We start from the raw sequence: 18,127 nt of genomic DNA, 5'->3' as shown, positions 1-18,127 counted from the left end.
CTGATGTCACTTAGTGTCACACGTGGCACCTTCCTCACAGTGCAGATGACAGAGCGGTCAGAAACTACAACTGTACCGGCATTTATAGTCTGCAAACAGCTGTAGAGTGTGCTGCTGACGAGCTTCATTGCAAAGGCTCAGTACTGCAAGTAAAGTTTTTGTCTTTCCTTTTCCAAATTCACCTTCTTATGGTCTTATTTATGGAAAACCAGTGCCTCTGTTCTTGTTTTAACACATTTGTTACTTTTTGAAAAGCAAAGTGGTGTGTTTGTCTCTTTTGCTGAAAATCGTTATCTGTTTCAAGGTTGTATGAGCTTTTCCATTCATCTACATTTTAAGCACACATCATTTGTGTTGGCTAATTTTGTGGGTGTGCACAGTTTTTGTCAGGTTATTACCTGGCTGGCACCCCAAAAGAATAATTAATTAACAACTAATAAAGAACTTACTAAAATAAAAGTAAAACAGTGGTTGCACACAAAAGCCATCACAACTTACATGAAGATTGCACATTTTAAAAATCTGATCTACTAACCACTTAATTGGTGAATAAACAAGCCAGACATCATGCACAGCACCAGCCTCAAGCTGTCTTGAGTGAAGTGAACTCTCCCCATACTTTGCCTCTAAACGCGTGAGTCGTGGGTTGAACCAGGCCACCGAGCCACTACATTTGTGAGCATGGTCATGATTAACATCAGCAAACTCATTCTCATTTGGTGCTTTTATGGCAACATGAGTACAGTTCGTTGCTTTGATTAGATTTGGAAAACCAGACATCGCTAAAAATTGCATGTACATAGGTATGTATGTATGTACTCATTTCAATGAGGCAATTCCAGGCTGCTGACATAATTACACTCAGTGATGGCTGTGATGTCCACGGCCTGTCTGCCAGCTCGAGCTGGAAGGTCCCAGTTGCCAGGATGCTCAGAGAAGTCATTATGGACCTGTTCTGTCGGGTGACTCATCCCAAAACTGGGGCCAACTCGGCACAGATTTCCAAGACAATGGCTCTTGGTAATCTGAATCGACTTATTAGCCATTCATCATCAGGGGCCAGGAAGTCCTCATGGTCCCTTGTTCACACTTGTTCTTGCCTCCTCTACCAATGCCAAAGCAGTCATAATGTTGCATAACACAAGCCACCATGAGCACCATTTATATAACTGGCCTGCACGCAAAGTGACATTAATAATAACATGGGATTACATTCCACTAGTAGCTGTGGATTGTTTCTGACTCAAGTGAACCAAACATTTCCAACAACGTTAGATGTTATAATGCTGCTGACAAGTTCATTGTGTGTCAAAGCCAGCTGATGTTCTTATTTATCATTTGCCCTGCTTGTTATGGGGAAACCCAAAGAAACGTGGAGCAGCAGGAGAGAACTTAAATAAAAATAAAGCCAGCATTTTTCAGGTATCTGTACTTTACTTGAGTATTTATTTTGCAGACAACCTTTCACTTTTACTTCCTACATTCCAACACAAATATCTGTACTCCTTACATTTAAAAAACAGGCTTGTTACTCTAGTTTCAAAGCAGAAGACTAAAAACTACATGATGGATGTAAACAGATGGGAGAAGGAGACTTGATTGTGAAGAAAAGGTGAAGTTCCATCAGCTTTGCATAGAAACAGTCTGTAGAAATGTCCTTCTGATGGCAATGTTTTACTTTTATACTTGGAGTCATGTGTAATATCAGTATTCCCTGCTGTTTCTGTTCATATTGTATATATCAGTTCATTCAAATGATCAGCTCATCATTAAGCCTCTGCAGAGGCCTGAGAATAACCTGATCATTTGAATCAGGAGTGTTGGAGCAGGTAAACATCTAAAACCTGCAGGGCAGTGAGCCCTGAGGACCAGGGTTGGGAAACACTGGTATATATTATATAAATTGCTCATATGTTTTATATTTCCTCTGGTTTATTATGGAATGTTTGTGCTGTTGTAACACAGCAAATTTCCCTGTTGTGGGACTAATAGAGGAATACCTAATGTTTTCTGTTTATTTGAATTCCAGAGATGACATGCTTGATTATCAGTGTGTGGATCCGAAGGAAAGCAGAAAGGGAAGGGACAAGTCACGCTACTGGTAATAGGTAGATTATTTACATAGGTATAATATCAATTTAAATGTGAAGACTACCACTCAAGCTATGGTGACGGGGATGCTCTGTGTCTCTGACACAAACATTATTGCGATGCCCACCTTCCTCTCACATTTTCACACATGAGCGGTTCATCTTTATGTCAATAAATATCATTGTGATGTGTATTCACAATACATTTTAATAAGGGAGGGATAACATAATTTGGTTAAACATTATTTCATTTAAATTGGAACAGTGAACTTAAGCCAATTACAATGGCACAATATATTGACAGATTTTGATAAATAAAGGGGTTTCAACCATTCTGAAATGAAATACTTTTATTCAGTTGTCAAGGTGCAGGCTTCAAGTGGGGACAGTGGACAAGACATACTTAGTGGACTATAAATCACAACGGAGAGCATCACATCAGGAGGATCAGTCACATGCAGCCATCTTTTCTTTATGATTCAGTCCTGTTTAGCAGACTGAAATCACATGGATATGTATTGTTGGTGAGGTTTTCAAAGTTAAAACAGTAAACTGGACTGTGATAAATGTAACGTTCGGAGCAAACCAAACACATTTGGAGGTGGGTATGTGACTGAGATATGTACATGTGACCCAGGAGTCAGTGGTTGTGGCTGTGATAAGTTGAGTAGAGCCTCTGGACTGGAACACTTCTTGTATTGCCTTCTTTCCTCGGCTCAGAAGGTCCCAATGTAAGTCTCCACAAACAATGACTGGCTGGTGACTCCTCATGTCCAAAGAGTCCAAGAGGCTCTGCATATTTGGCAAAAACTTCTCAAGACTTAAGTTTGGTAGTCTGTAGACAGCCGCAATTAGTGCTATGACTGGGGCCTGGACTTTGCCAACTACAAAATCAAGATCACATTTCTCCACCACCATCTTTTTGGGCTATGTCTGGATGGTTTGTGTATGTGTGTGCTGCATGTAAACATGTTGTATCCTTCAAACTGGAACACATGGGAAACACAGGGTCCAGAAAAATGTGTTTCAGTTATGCACAAAACATCAGCAAGTCTCAGTTCATAGTGGCACTTCATGTCCTCAGTGTGAGATGGGAGTCCTTGTGTGTTGTGGTGAATGGCTGTTGGGTTGCTCATTTCACATGTTCCAACAGTGGTCTTGAGCTCTAGAATGTGGCTCGTCTCATATTTTGCAGTGCAGCCATGATTGCAGGATCGACGTAGATTTTCATTTTATTAAAGTCTGTGATGTAAGTCCCTGAGGTGAGGTTGTCCAACCAAGGGCATCATAAGCCATTCTAGGCTCAAACATGCGCTTCAACCACTGCAGACTGCATGGTCTACCCCTAGGTTTTGTGCACAATGCAGGTAAAGACCAACTACATTGGGAACTGATATCGAACCACTTTTTTGCCAAAGCTTTCCTAATTTCTCTTGATGCACACCAAGTTATCTGATGACTCTTATATCCTTTTGTGGAATTTTTGTCCTGCTGTCATGTAACCATTGTAACTGTCTCCATTTTGCTCCCTTCTCTATGTTGCCATTAATGTCCTATTAACAGTGCCATCCTCAATGCTGAGATTCATGATTAGTATTACATGTAATCCAGATGCAGCTTGTATATTGTCAGGCAAGTCTCTTATTTTGCCCTTGATGCCTCCGGTCCAGATCAATTCATTGTCAATGTCAGCCAGATCTTCTTTCTGACATGTCTGTGTCAGTTTGACCATTTGAAAGTTGTCTTTCATACACATGGAGTAGATTGGCGTTATCAAGGGGTGACAGCTGCTAGCAGTCTCCCACTGCTAGGACAGACATCTCTCCAAAAGGTCTCTTGTTGCCTTTGATCTGCTGCAGCCTGCAGTGAATATCCACAAACAACGCCTTAGAAATCATCAATATTTCATCAATCATGAGGGTTTCTGCAATGGGCAGTACTGGTCTCATTTTACCCAGTGCATTTCTGACTCTTTGATGTTGTAGTATCAAATACGTGGGCAATTTAAGGACGGAGTGCAAGGTTTTGCCAGAGATGTTGAAGGCTGCAGTGCCAGTAGTGCAGTCAGTATCACTGCAGATAGGAACATGTCTGCTTGGTTTCAGAATCTGGGGAGCTGGTGCAGAATCTTGGTTACCTCCTCATATATGCACCTGATGACATGAGATTTTCCACAGCCAGCTCCTTCAGAGACAAAACAGAAGAACTGCCCAGGATTGTGGCCGCACACAAGCTTGAGGCACCATTCACATACAGTGTAGAAAATGGATGTCTGGGTTTCACTGAAGCTTTGGTACAACTTTCTCACAAAGTCCAGACTCAATTTTGGTGCCTCTACCCATGTTGCAGTGCCACTGTTCTCACCACTGACTTGGTAGTCAAATATAATGTCTGGCTAATTCTCCTCATTGATGTTAATGGATTCTAGCTGGGTGATGTTCTCCATATGATCCACTTCAGCCTCGAGTGCAAAGGTGTTCCAAGCATTGAGAACCGGGCCTTGCTCTTGAATCTTTCCCATTACCTTATCCATTTTTTTTTTATCACATCTTTCATATTGTATTGTGTATTTTTCAGGTAATTTTGATATTCACACTTCCTCTGCATCTGACAGGATTTCCTGTAACCTGCTCATGGAAGACTCTTTTCTTCTGCATCTCCATCATTCATGAACACCACATTCTGCAAACACTATTTATGGGCAAGCTGCATGTTTGTGCCACAGACTCTTGAGTGCTGACCTCTGTGTTTAGCATGTGACTGCATTCTCTGCTTCATTTCGTCTCGCTCACTGACATCTGTTTTCCATACTTCATGAACAACTTGATACAGTAACTCTGTCATGTTATGTTCCAGGACAGCAATATGACAGGAAATATGGAGAGAGAGTAGGGGAATGACACGCAGCAAAGAGCCGCAGACAGGATTCAAACACACGGCTGCTGCAGAGGACTCACACAACCTCCGTACATGGGGGACACGCTCTACCAACTGAGCTATCCAGGCATCCCAGTAGCTGTACTTGTTGAGCACAAATTGAACGTCTGTATTGGCATTCCATTCTCTCAGCAAATCTGCATTTTATCCATTGACCCAACAGTCCTCTGGACTCCTCTTCGGCATCATTATTGATTCATTTCTTGTATTCTTCATAGATCAAGTTGCATTTCTCCAGTGGCTTGGTTAAGGCATTGAAAAACCCATTTGAGTCACAAAGCAAATTGCTCTGTGGTTGTGTTTTTTTCTTGTCATCCTTTTGGTCCTTTCGCAACAAAGCCCTTCTTTTTGACTTTGGCTTTGTGCTTTCTGATCTTGACTTTTTGCTTTTTGATTTGGACTTTTTGCCTTTTCCTCTCTCCACCGTTGCTTTTCTGGTTAACATCAACATTGTGTAGCTGTAGGTCTGCCTTTTGTTCAAACATCTGGCATATTATGCACTGGTTAATAAACTTGCACAACATGTCATCATCTCGGTCTCCAAACTCTGGAATTTTTCTTTTTTAGTAGTAATTCCTGTAACTTTATTCCCCAGGTGCCATGTTTGTCCACTTCGCTGCACCACCATGCAGAGACTACTGCTGCTACTCACTACAATACAACATTTTCCCATTTCAGTTTAACAGAAAGAGGAGTGTCAGTATTTAGGACAACACTGAAAATCATACTATCAGGATTTTTAATACTCTGGTACATGGTCATACCTTTATACCACCCAAGCATAATTAGCACATTACAGTGACAGGGTTGCTTAATGGAATGTCATGTTTTACATTCCAGTCGCTCTGTGTAAAGTCAGTTTGTTCACCTTGTTTAGCTTTTACTGCCTCACAGAGGGTAAGGAAAAATGTGGTCCCTCACATAGGTTGCATGAAGCACATTGCAACTTTGTTATCAGTCTTTCTACCTCTTCTTTATATTGAAGCATCTTGTTGGAAATGTTGCAGTCATCTGTGGTGATCAGTTAACTTTTATGCAACTGGATTGACATAATATTTGTTTCCAGTTTTGGGCATATTTTTTTATAGCCTGCAGTTTTTTCATCTGAAATTCTGAGCAGCTGGAATATTTGATTTTTTTATTTTTGTTTCTCGTATTGCTTATCATCAAGAGATGTTGGTTTGTCTTCTGTCTTTTTGCTTTTACTTGTGTGTAAAGCTTTAAGGTGCCATTGTTTGTTCAGTTGTTCTTTTACAGCTTTTGTGATTTGATCCATTTCTAACTTTGTGGTTGACCTTTGCCTGCATTGTTTTCTGGGTTCCACATGTTTCTGGACTTCCACATGTACTCGTGGGACAGCTCAACATTTGTGTCAGAGATTTGAGCTGTAACAGTTTCTGCTTGTGGTATGCAGAAAATAGATTGTGACTTGGTTTCCTGGGGCTGTGCAGGTTTCCTGGGGCTGTGCAGTTGTTTCTGGTTGAGGTTTAACCGAAGACATTTTTGACTCCTTCATGTTGCTCTCTGGGGTTTGTGCAGGTGTTCCTGGTTGAGGCTTGACCAAAGGCATATTAGACTTCCCCATATTGAGCTCTGTGAGTGGTGCTGCAACACATCTTTCTGGTGGTGGTGCAGCTGTAGCTCTTTGTGTGATCGCCACATCAACTGTATAGAACTACAGTTGTTCACAGACAGGAACTGGCATAACCATGGTTTTCAAACAGCATGCCCAGGTGGTCGTCACTCAGGTGAGTGAAAGTCGCCATAATCGCATTTCTTCCAAGTTCAGGTAAACCTTTTGCATTTCTTGAGTGAGAATTGAAGCGTCCATACCGTCCTGTTCCGTCATGGATCACTGCAGTGCACTCTGGAGATACAGTGAGTAAAGCTTGGCTGACATCTCGAGGGACTCAAATTATTTGGCAAGAGGTGAGTTTTGGGCCTACAAGTCTGATATCAGACCTGTACACCCTGTAGACATTTGTGACTGCAAGATAATTCTCTGGCAGTTCTTCTATTGTCAGGTGGTCATCTTTGAATCTGTTCTCCAACAAATGCTAGCTTTTGATACCAACAACAGTGAGTGAAGTTCCCTGTTCAAACACTCTGTCAAGGTTGACTGTGTTGAACTGTAATGGTATATGTGAGCCATAAAGGTGCACTGATGATATCAGTCATCATTCTGATGATGACTTGCCCTCACAGACTGTATATGTTGACTTCTTCCTCTTTGTGGCTCCTCAGTCTGTGGCTTCAAGCTTTCCAAAATGTGGCTCTCCAAGTGATTCTCTAAATTATATATTAAACGTTAAACAAACTGTAAAACATAACAGGACAAAATACCTTACGCTTACCTTACAATACACTTATGTTTATGGTGTCTGTGTCATAAGTCTCACAAATTCCTGTAGACTTTAATTGAAAATGTCAGGTCTGATAGATAATGTACAGATTTGAACTTAGACTGGGTCTAGTGCATTGTAGGCAACATACTGTGGAAAAGCAGAAGCTATAAAGGATGTCTGAAGAGAGAAACTCAGAATATATAATAGTTTCAAAAACAAGATTAAAATGAATGATGATTGATTAAAATGATTTCCCCAAATCAAGTTAAATGTTATCTTAATAACTATCTTACTCTTCCCAAAACTACCCTAACCTAACAACAAAACTAAACGAATTATATGTACTATAAATCTAATTTATTCCAAAGTTAATACAACCTAATCTGATGTAATACTGCCCTGCAATCCTAAATAATAAAAGTGTGATAAATATGAAAACTTATTCTGTCTCAAGGACGCTGGATACAGGGAACCAGAAAAAGACAAATACAGTGAATTTCCCTGATGATACAGAACTATTTCAACATTGAAAATCAGTGACCTTTATTTAAACAGGGAAGTCAGAATTAAGATCAAATTCATGTGCAAAATTCAAATTCTTAATTACATTGATGGCCTGTCATAAATAGTAATGTTGTCTTTCCTGTTCACCAGTTGATGGTAATCAACCCATAACCGTTTTTAAATAATCCTCCAGAAAAATGTAGTAATTTATCATTGAGTCATTGCTCTACAAAAGGCAGACACTAGTGAGCATCAGACATGTAACTGTAAAAGCTTAACATCAGAACCATGTAATCATTTATGATTATATGCTGTATTTCTAGAGCTGCCCTCTGAAAGTCAAAGATTTGAATCAAAAGTTGGAGAGCCCTGTCAGTCAGTGTTCTTTACTAATATTGCAGTCAAATTATGCCCATAATATACAAAAACATTAAGAGGTCATAAATCATAAAAGAATATAGAACAATTCTAAGATATGAATATTAAAAACTAAAGTGGATTTTGGTGAGAGTAGCAGCTGCAGATGAAGTTGAATACTCTGTGTGGGGAGTGGGGATCTCTATGTGCATATTTTTGCATATATCATATACAGAGTTCCCACAGTCATGAACTTCCTGGAAAAGTTATGAAATTATGTTTTCTAGGCCTGGAGGTGGTTTGGAATTAACAGAATGTTTTGGAGAGGTTTTGAGTTTACACTGTTTTTGGCTGTTGTTTCTCCTCCTCTCCTCCCTCTGTATTTATATATTCACTAATATGCAGCCATCACATGTTGTAAGCCATTTTCTGAAGGAAAAATCAGTGATCTGATTCAAATTTCAGATTGGTCTAGAATTACTCAGAGTGAAAGCAGTATTTTATAAGATCATAAACATGATTTTTTTAACATTAACAATAACACCTTTTCACTGAGAACCATGAGAAAAAATAATCATAGCTTATGGGAAAAGGCTGGAAACAATTACTATTTGTAATAAGTAAGGCCACTTTGTTTCAAAATTTGAGAGCTTAAACACAAAAATTCAATGAGTTATAGGTGCTGAGACAAAAAGTGTTATAACCATCCCTGGTCTTTCCTATTTTGTTTTTAATTGTGTCAAGTTAATTAATTATGTTTATTTTAATGTCAAGAAATTGTCATATTTTATTCACAGAGACAATGATAGTTGCTAAGCAACCAAGGTGCATCTCCAACTGTGCAAAAAGTAACTATATAACAGCAGCAATTTCCAAGTGGTCAGTATGACCAGCTATGACTGACATCAGGAAAATTATCACAATTTCTTTACCTTTTGTGTAATTTATATTAAAAAAACATTTTAAATGAAAAAACATACACTTTTAAGACATGTCAGGTACCAGCAGCATTGTATTTGTTAATTCAACAAAGTTATTGCATGTAAATTTGACAGTAGAGAAAATGACCATCTTGTCTGCTCTAGTGTTAAGAAAGAATGTGGAGGATTTCAAGTTGGCTGGATCTTTTTCAAGCTGATCTGCCTCAGGTGGAGGCTGACTCTAAGCTGAATAATAAACCTTCTTTAATCCACTGAGACTTCAACTGACAGTTGAACCACCATAGAGCCACTAGAGGGCGCCACAAAGCTGCATTATATGTTCTCGTGTTCAGTCTTCACTGTAGAAGGTGCATCCAGGTTTAGTGATGACTCAGTGCACACAGGGGCAGATGAAATTTAGTGTTATCACAAACAGGAGGCAGCACTGTAATGCTTTAATGTCTCACTGATTAATGGGCCCTACAAAATAATATGCAGACATAAGAACGCTTGCTGGAGCATTTTATTGATTTGTTTTTATCACCTGATGTGGTTTTTTGCACAGCTCGGCTATAATGTGCCCCCTCGCTCATCTCCCTGCTGGGCTTTATTTAGATTGAGGTCTCTTCCTTGATTGCAGCATGTTTGCCTCATACATAAATGATGCATCAGTGCATTAGTGTCAGGCTAATGAATATTTACGTTTGTTCACAGATTTGTTTGGTTTTCTTTATGGATCTGGGATCAAATTGTTTGCGAGCACGCTGGGATTGTAATATTGTGTTATTTCTTCAAAACTTCACAGAAACATGATCATGTAGTCGGCATCTTGGTTTAGCTGTGTCATCAAATTACAAGATAATGAATTTGTTGAAGCCCTGTGAGGATGATCTAAAAGAACCGAAGGAACAACAAAGTGAAAGTACTAGTTGACATACATACCTTCCATGCTGTCTCCCCCAGAGCTAGGTTTAAGACAGGATTATATCTGGTTATCTGGTGGATATTCCATGCCACGGTTGGTGGAGACAGTAAACATGTACCAGGTAGAGCTGCAGAACTTTTCCTAGTAATGAATTACTTTTATATGCAGTAATTAGGGCCTGGAGTGGCACGGTGGTGCAGTGGTTAGCACTGATGCCTGACAGCAAGATGGTCCTCCTCCGCCTGCATGTCCAAAGACATGCATGCTAGGTTAACTGGTGACTCTAAATTGCCCATATGTGTGAATGTGCGTGTGAGTAGTTGTGTGTCTCTATGTGTCAGCCCTGTGATGAACTGGTGACTTGTCCAGGGTGATCCCTGCCTCTCGCCCAATGTCAGCTGGGATAGACTCCAGCTCCCCACGACCCTTTGGGAATAAGCAGTTACAGAAAATGAATGAATGAATTAGGGCCTAAGCAAGGACCTAATCGACTAAAAGAGTCTCTTAATCCCACTATTGTTGAATGCATCAGAGCAGCTAATAGCACCCTAGAAACTGGTCAAGAAGTGTGCTGTGATACGTCAAGGGTGAAGGAAGAGAGAGGTTAAGAAAAAGGACGACACTAAGAACAGGATTAAGTTAAAGGTAACTAAAATATCCCAAATATAAATTGGCCTTAAAGTACCTAGCCCATAAAGATACATAGTCACTGGCTTCAAGTGTCGAGGATGATTTAGACAGGCTTAGTGTAAGCACAGATTTAACTGGTGGGCCACAAAATACATACGTCTCAACAATGCTGGCCTGTTAATCCAAGAGAAATGACCAGAGGTCAAACACTTGCCCATACAGATTATAATCCTCCAAACCGCCCGTCACCAACTCCTCTTCAGACTGAGAAGAGCCACTGTGCACAAATCAGTCCCTCACCTTCTCCCTCACAGACAGTTGATCTGTTAAACCATGCAGAGATCAAACCAGTTTACTCCAGAGATAAAGAGGTTATCCTTGTTTGGCCTTGGTGCCAGTAGGATAATGCTCAGAATGAAAAGGTCAGAGCAGCAGCAGTTAGTGTAAAAACAGGGTGCAGCAAAGACAGATCCAAAGTCCCATCCCTAGAGGACGTGCACGATCATTTCAAACCTTTGACTTGAGCAGCAAATATCACAAAACAGTGCAATTGGCGCTTTCTCTAATGCAGGAAATCCCACTGCATCCCATACAGTGAAGCCTCAACAGCTGAATAGGAATACTGGCTGTAACAAGCTCGCCACACAGGGTAGCTGTCTAAACTATTTGCGCAGTTCTGCTGGTCAACTCCAGTCTCTCTGTAAATTCAGATGATAAATATCTTAGTAGACACTGAAACAGAGAGGGCAGCAACAGTGATGAACAATTTCATGAATCTGATGATGATTTTGACCCCCGTCATAATGAGTACCCTCTGCTTCCTCAACCAGAACTGAGCCATACAACAGTGTCAGTAGCATACTTCTCCCCTATAATGACACAAGTGAGGAGAGATAAACCATCACTTTCTGAATCCAAACCCAGCAGCGCTCATTTGAGAGGCACTAGACCCCCATGAAAAAAAGTGACCTTTAATTCTCCAAATCCACCAGTTAGAGCACAGTACCCTACATGCAATCTGTTCAAATACCCGTCAACAGGCACAGTGAAAGTGATGCTTCCCTTTGTGTCCCGACAGCTGCTATTACCACAGAAAATCCCTTTAACATTCCCCCTAATGAAGACCCTGCAGGCTCAGTGATTCATGATGATTATACACTCAGCTGGGAAGATGCTAATGTTTATGTCACACAAGTTAGACAGACACCAGGGATAGCTGGCACTTGGAATGAGGGTTATATTGATGCAGGTTATGATTGCATGAAAAGTAGTGTTAAATCAGTATCTAGGCAGATGGCAGCCACCTATATTTCTGATCCACAGCAGAGTAACCCTGCACACATACTTGTAACAAGTGCAGCACCTGCTTACTCTAACCTGCAGCTTCCAGGTGTTTGCATGCAGACACCTATACTGCTATAATCTAGCTTTGTAGAAGCCAAGGGCGCCTAGACTTGAAATAAGCGTTAGATTGGAAGTCAAGCCTTTGTCCAGCCAGTGCAGCAATACCTCAAACGTGTGGTAGATCGAGTGCCTGCAGAAGTTTTAAATTCATTGAAAGCCACTCTACATTTGAGCATCAAATATGGGATTGCACTTCCCACAGGTATGAAAGTCCTAAAACCCAGAAACACCATCAGTCGCATGCCCAGCACCGACCCTAATACAGAATTAGAGAAGAAACTTGTGAAAGACTTGCAGTCATGATCCACTATGCTCAGTTTGGCCTTTTTGCAGGTCCAAAAATATGTTGATCTGACAGCCCAGACCACTATGCTTGAGAGAATTTCTAAGCAATACCAGGAAGAAGTCAACCAGTTGCAAAAATAGCCATCTTGTCCCTCCTGCAGCTGTCACAGGTCACAAGTCCATTCTAGATGAGTGAAGAGGAAAAAAAAAAGGCTGGTTATGACCTGAGAAGCAGAACTGATGCAAGTCTGCATAGAGAGGGGTATCAAAGGAAATCAAATCCACCCCAAGCTGTGTTTCAGGACAGGCAGGTTAGAAACCCGAAAAAGGTTTGATTGTACATAAACACTTGGAGGAAGAAGGCATTTCATGAATATATGTAATATGTAGTAATATGTAGCCATGTTTAATGTTCTCCTACACATTTAAAGCAGCTGAACAGAAATGCACACCTCAGGAGAAAACACTGACAGGGGTGTCATGATTTTACAACTCTTTGAGGGACATTGCACAGGGAGCAACTGTTTTCATCTTCTCCCTTTTCTCTCACTTGGTGTAGCCTCTACAGCAAAGCTTGTGGATGCCAAAGGATTGACCTCCAGGTGGGGAAAGTTGGACTTGATACTTCCACAGTCCAAGTTTTTGCGCAACGTAGAGCCAATACCAAAGCTGCCAGAGTCTGAGCCGCAACAAGGAAGAGAGCTGAGGTGGTATGTGTTCACAGACGACAGCAGATGAAACACTGAAGGCGCACATTGTAAGGAAGGAAGAGAAAATTTGGGAAAAAATGGTAGAGTAAGAGGATCTGCTCAGATCACTGAAGTGACAGCAATACTTGAAGTTTGACTATTCTGCAAAAAGAAAAACATTAAAGCTCTGATTGTAGTCACTGACTCTGACTATTGCTGTAGAGCAGGGATAGAAGAGTTTGAAAACTCTAAGCGGAAACCTTTAACCCACACAGAGCAATGGAGAGTAATTGCAAAAACAAGACTTTCCATTAAAGTTAAATGGATAAAAGTTGAGAGCCACACTGAAGCCACTGACTACCTATTTTGCAGAAACAGGGAGGTTAATAAAACTGCTCATGAGCAGCCAGCAAGCCAGGGGCCTTTTTGAAGTGAAAACAGTCCAATAAAAGTAGCACTCCCTGACCAAGTAAACATGCAAGAAAGGTTGGGTCGTGTTGGAGCTGATCGAGTTGTAAAGTGGCTAAATAGTGGAGGGGTATAAATAACTGGAGCTGGGGAAAAAGAGATCAGCTTAAAGAAAAGCTTTCCCATCCCATTTTCCCAGCTTTGTGCATGAGCAGGGGGGTTTGAAAGGACAGAATCTCACCTGCGTTGCATCATCACAAGCACACCTCACACACACTTCATCGCTGATGAGGCAGGGCCTCCATCAAAGCTGTCTAAAAGAGGAAACAAGTATTTCATCCTCTGTGGAGACAATGGTTCAAGTGCAAAGAGACTTTTTCCTTTGAAAACTGCAACAGCAAGAACAATTTCAGCTGGACTTGAAGAGTTATTAATTTGTTAACCTACTATCATCAGTCATTAAAAATGGATAATGGTAGGCACTTTAAAAACACTAATATAAGACCATTCTTAGACTCTAAAGGTGTTCACAAATTTGGTCCATCCCCTACAGGTCCGAAACAAACAGGGTTGCTAAAAGAGCAGTGAGAGCTGCAAACGAGTTGATCATAAAGAACACTCCAGGCAACTGGGATATTCCAGAAAATTAATGCACAAATACCTTCAGGCTCCTAAATTAAACAAAAAAAGTACCTGAAACCCACCCGGACCCTCATCGTTTTCAGGTTGGGGACAGTGTCTGGGTGAACAGAATCCATATGAATCCAAATGACACAGCTGTGCTAAACATTTGGACATTTGATCCAGTTCATTTTAAGCAAATTTGTAAGAAAAATGGATCATAAAATGGCCCTGCCACAGATCACACGTAAATATATTTAGTCAGCTGGTTATTTTGGCTCAAGAGTTGACCTCTTCCAGATGCTGATCCCGAAGGACAGTATTGGAGTGTAGCCAGTCTGCCACCACCTATTGCATTGGATATCCTGCCATCCAGGAGGCTGACATTCTTGGTCTGAAATAAGTGAAACAACGACAGTGTTTTAAGCTATGCTGAATTGTGTGGTCTCCTAAGCAGGCTACAGCTGTTCTGTATTTAGATTTTGGAGACGCATTTGAAACCTAAGCAAATGGGTGGAGGACAGCCGTCTGGTCTGGTGAAACCTTTACACACTCTTAAGAGTCTTGTCATTTTTGTGCTTTTGCCCTTTTCCTTTTTTTATTGGTCTGAATTAAATGTTTTTCATGATTATGATTCATCTTGTAGTTAGATTGGTTCAAGGCTTAAAATTATTACTTATAGGAATTTGGAAATTTAAAGATTACTTGAGAATCTTTCTTGACAGAGGCAATGATAGTTGCTAAGCAACCAAGATGCACCTGCTAAAATTAACAATATCACAGTGGCAAATTCTGTGTTGCCCATAGCTGAAATAGGTACAAATGACCACATTTTCTTTGCAGTCAGGTACCAGCAGCATTGTGTTTTGTAATTCAACAAAGTTATTGCACATATAAATTTGACAATGATCAAAATGACCACGTTGGCTGTTCTAGTGTCAAACAAGCAGTGAAAATGGTCCAATGAACAAAATGTTCTTTTTTTTTTTTCAGAATGTTCACACTCTCACCATTTGGATAGGCTGGATAGGTCAATTATCTTTACACCTGCTCTCATCTCCTCTCTCCTCCACTTCTTTCCATCTCCCAATCCATCCCCTTTTCCACTTTACATTTGATGATGTATCACGTCCTCATTTTTGACCAATAGGCTTGAACATTGATGGAGAACTATCCTCCCACTCAGCTCATTTGCGTAACACAACATATTGCACATGTGTGAACTACTGCTGACAATGACACTCCTGCGTTGATCACATGATCATTTTAAATCGAGGTATAAGATTATTTACAATAATTACAAAACACTTGGTTGTATAATGAAGTTAGAGGTGTCGTTCCTGTATGCTACAAATACATAGAACATATATACAGATAATTAATTAAAGAGTGCTGTGTTCTGTCAGCTCAGAGAACAGTACATCTGTCAAGTGCAACAGCTTGATCTGGGATGTTGTCTCTCTGTGTGGGCACAGTAGTCTCTGGTGTCCCGTTACTTGTCCAACTTATTTCATCCATGTCATTTTCCTGACCGGACATGATTCAGGAGCAGCATTTAGACCAGGCTGGGTTAGCATGGCTCTTATCCCTGCTCACCTCCACTCTGCTTTTTCACTTACATTAACAGCACTAAAATGATGAGCCAGTTTCTTTACAGTTCAAGTACAAGTTCAATCACACAGGTCTCATTACGCTGACATATCACTTCAGTTATTAAACAGGTATACTGACCACTGTACAGTTTAAATAATGAATAATTTTTCCCAAATACATACCAGTATATATGCATGTTAAATACTGCATTAGCACCACATTGAATAAATAGGAAATTAAATTAAATAATTAAAAAACTATTTAATTAAATCTAATTATGTACATACATGTATGTTGCAAACCTGTACATATGCACTGTCAAATATCTAAAATATAATCAGTTTTCAGGTGTGCATGTCAAATTTTCTTTCAGATCATGCAATAGGATGCTAACAAAGGAGTGGCAACAGAAACGGTGTCATTTCCACTGGTCAATACGATGCCGCATGTTCTATTTTAGCCATTCAGAGTGGACTAACAGCGCTGTGAGCAAAACTCTCATTGTATCACATTATGTGACAGGAAAATGCAGTTTGAAATGATTGTTCATCTCTCAGGGGGGTTGAGCCCAAGTTGAGCTGACACACAGCTGTCTGATTTACAGGAACGGTGGTTAGTAATCCAGTTTGAACTGAAATGGCTGATCTCCAGACAGATGGGTACACAAATATCTGCAGAAATCAGCCAATAGAATCATGTCATATCACTGTGACATAACAGAGATGCAGAGTTCTGTGATAATAACCAAAGGTAATATCATTTACAGCTGACAGGACTCATGAGTGTGATGGGTTGGACATCCTCTAGTTCTCAGCAAGGTCAGAGATGTTAGAGTCTTTTGGTTCATCAGTGATCAAAGGTTCAAAGGTACTGAAGTTGAATCAAACACAACCAGCTTTCAGGTGAATACTGGACACCACAGTGGATAAACCAGGCCTGCTGTACTCTGTTGAGTGCTGTTAAAGCTCAAAGCTCATTCACAGTTTAAGTTTTTGTTGTCATGAGATGTCATCAGAAAAAAAAGTTAGAGAAATATTAAATCTTGGAGAAAAAGTAAAATCAACAAGGTAGAAAAAAAAGTAAGATAAACACTGCATTTTAAGAATGGATTTACAACATGTTACTGACTAAGATTATTTTAAAAACATGACTGATGATATGCTGCTCAAAACCTACATTAATATCTAAGCAAATGCATCAGATTTTGTGCATCAGGCTTGACCACAGACAAAAAAAAGACTGAGTCAGTGTGCACTTTACATTTGATAAACATGAAACATATATTTCCAATGGAATGAATGAGTGACAGACATCAAAAACCCTGATAATAGATAAAAAAATTGATTTAAAAAAATTTCAGAGCCAAATATCCTTGCAATGATGTAAAGACAGACAGTAAAGGGGACCTTGTGTATGAGATACTGAGGTGACAAAATGTTGGTTTTGTCGATCTAGGCTTTGAATTGGCTTTAACTGTTTGCTGAATCATTCAAAGGGGTCTGTCTGGATTAAGCAGGTTTTCCATCTGAAGGTATAAGTTGTTACTGGTCCTGATGGAGGGACACATTGGTCAGAAGTGGTCCTCTGGGTGGAGTCAAACAGCCACCAATTAAAACAGAGACATCTGCCATGGTCTCATTCAGCTCTGTGATACTTCTGTTTCTCAGCTTTAATGATGAATTAACAGTCAGGAGCCAAGTGAACAGAAGGCACACACACCATCACTGTAGCACAGAGGCCTCACACACACTCAGAGATGTTGAATAAAATATGAATCATAAGATTACTGACAACAATTCTGATAAAGAAACTCAAGCATTTTTTAAAATAAATCGTCTCCCCCTAAAGTCTACTGGAAACCACTAAACCCAGCAACGTTTCAATCATCTCACATTAACAATTTAAGTTAAAAAAAAGTTTTTAATTTTACAACAGACTAATATCTATTTTTTGCTTTTTAGAGAATCATATTATAACAATTTATTTTACTACGATATGTAATAGGGCAGCAACCAGCTATTATATTTATTTTTGATTAATACATCGATTATATTTCGGGATTAATCAATTAGTTGTTTGGGTCATGGAAATGTCAGAAAGTGGTGCCAAATGTTAATCAGTGTTTCCCAAAGTCCAAGATGATGTCCTCAAATGTCTTGTTTTGTCCACAATTCCAAGATATTCAGTTTAATGTCAGAGACGAGTAAAAAAAAACAAAACAGAAATTATTCACATTTAAGAAGAAATCAGAGAATTTTAAACTTTTTTTCTTGAAAAATGAATCAGACTGATAAATCGATCATTAAAAACATTAGCATTAGCAATTAATTTAACAAATAAAGAGAAATCATTAAACATGACTGACTAAACTGACACTCTCTGCTCTGATTGCTGCTGTCCCTTTAAGCAGTCAGTGTGT

This window comes from Lutjanus erythropterus, chromosome 1, assembly GCF_056507025.1.
Source record: "Lutjanus erythropterus isolate fLutEry1 chromosome 1, fLutEry1.hap2, whole genome shotgun sequence".
Taxonomy (NCBI): domain Eukaryota; kingdom Metazoa; phylum Chordata; class Actinopteri; order Lutjaniformes; family Lutjanidae; genus Lutjanus; species Lutjanus erythropterus.
This window is presented reverse-complemented; position numbering follows the sequence as displayed.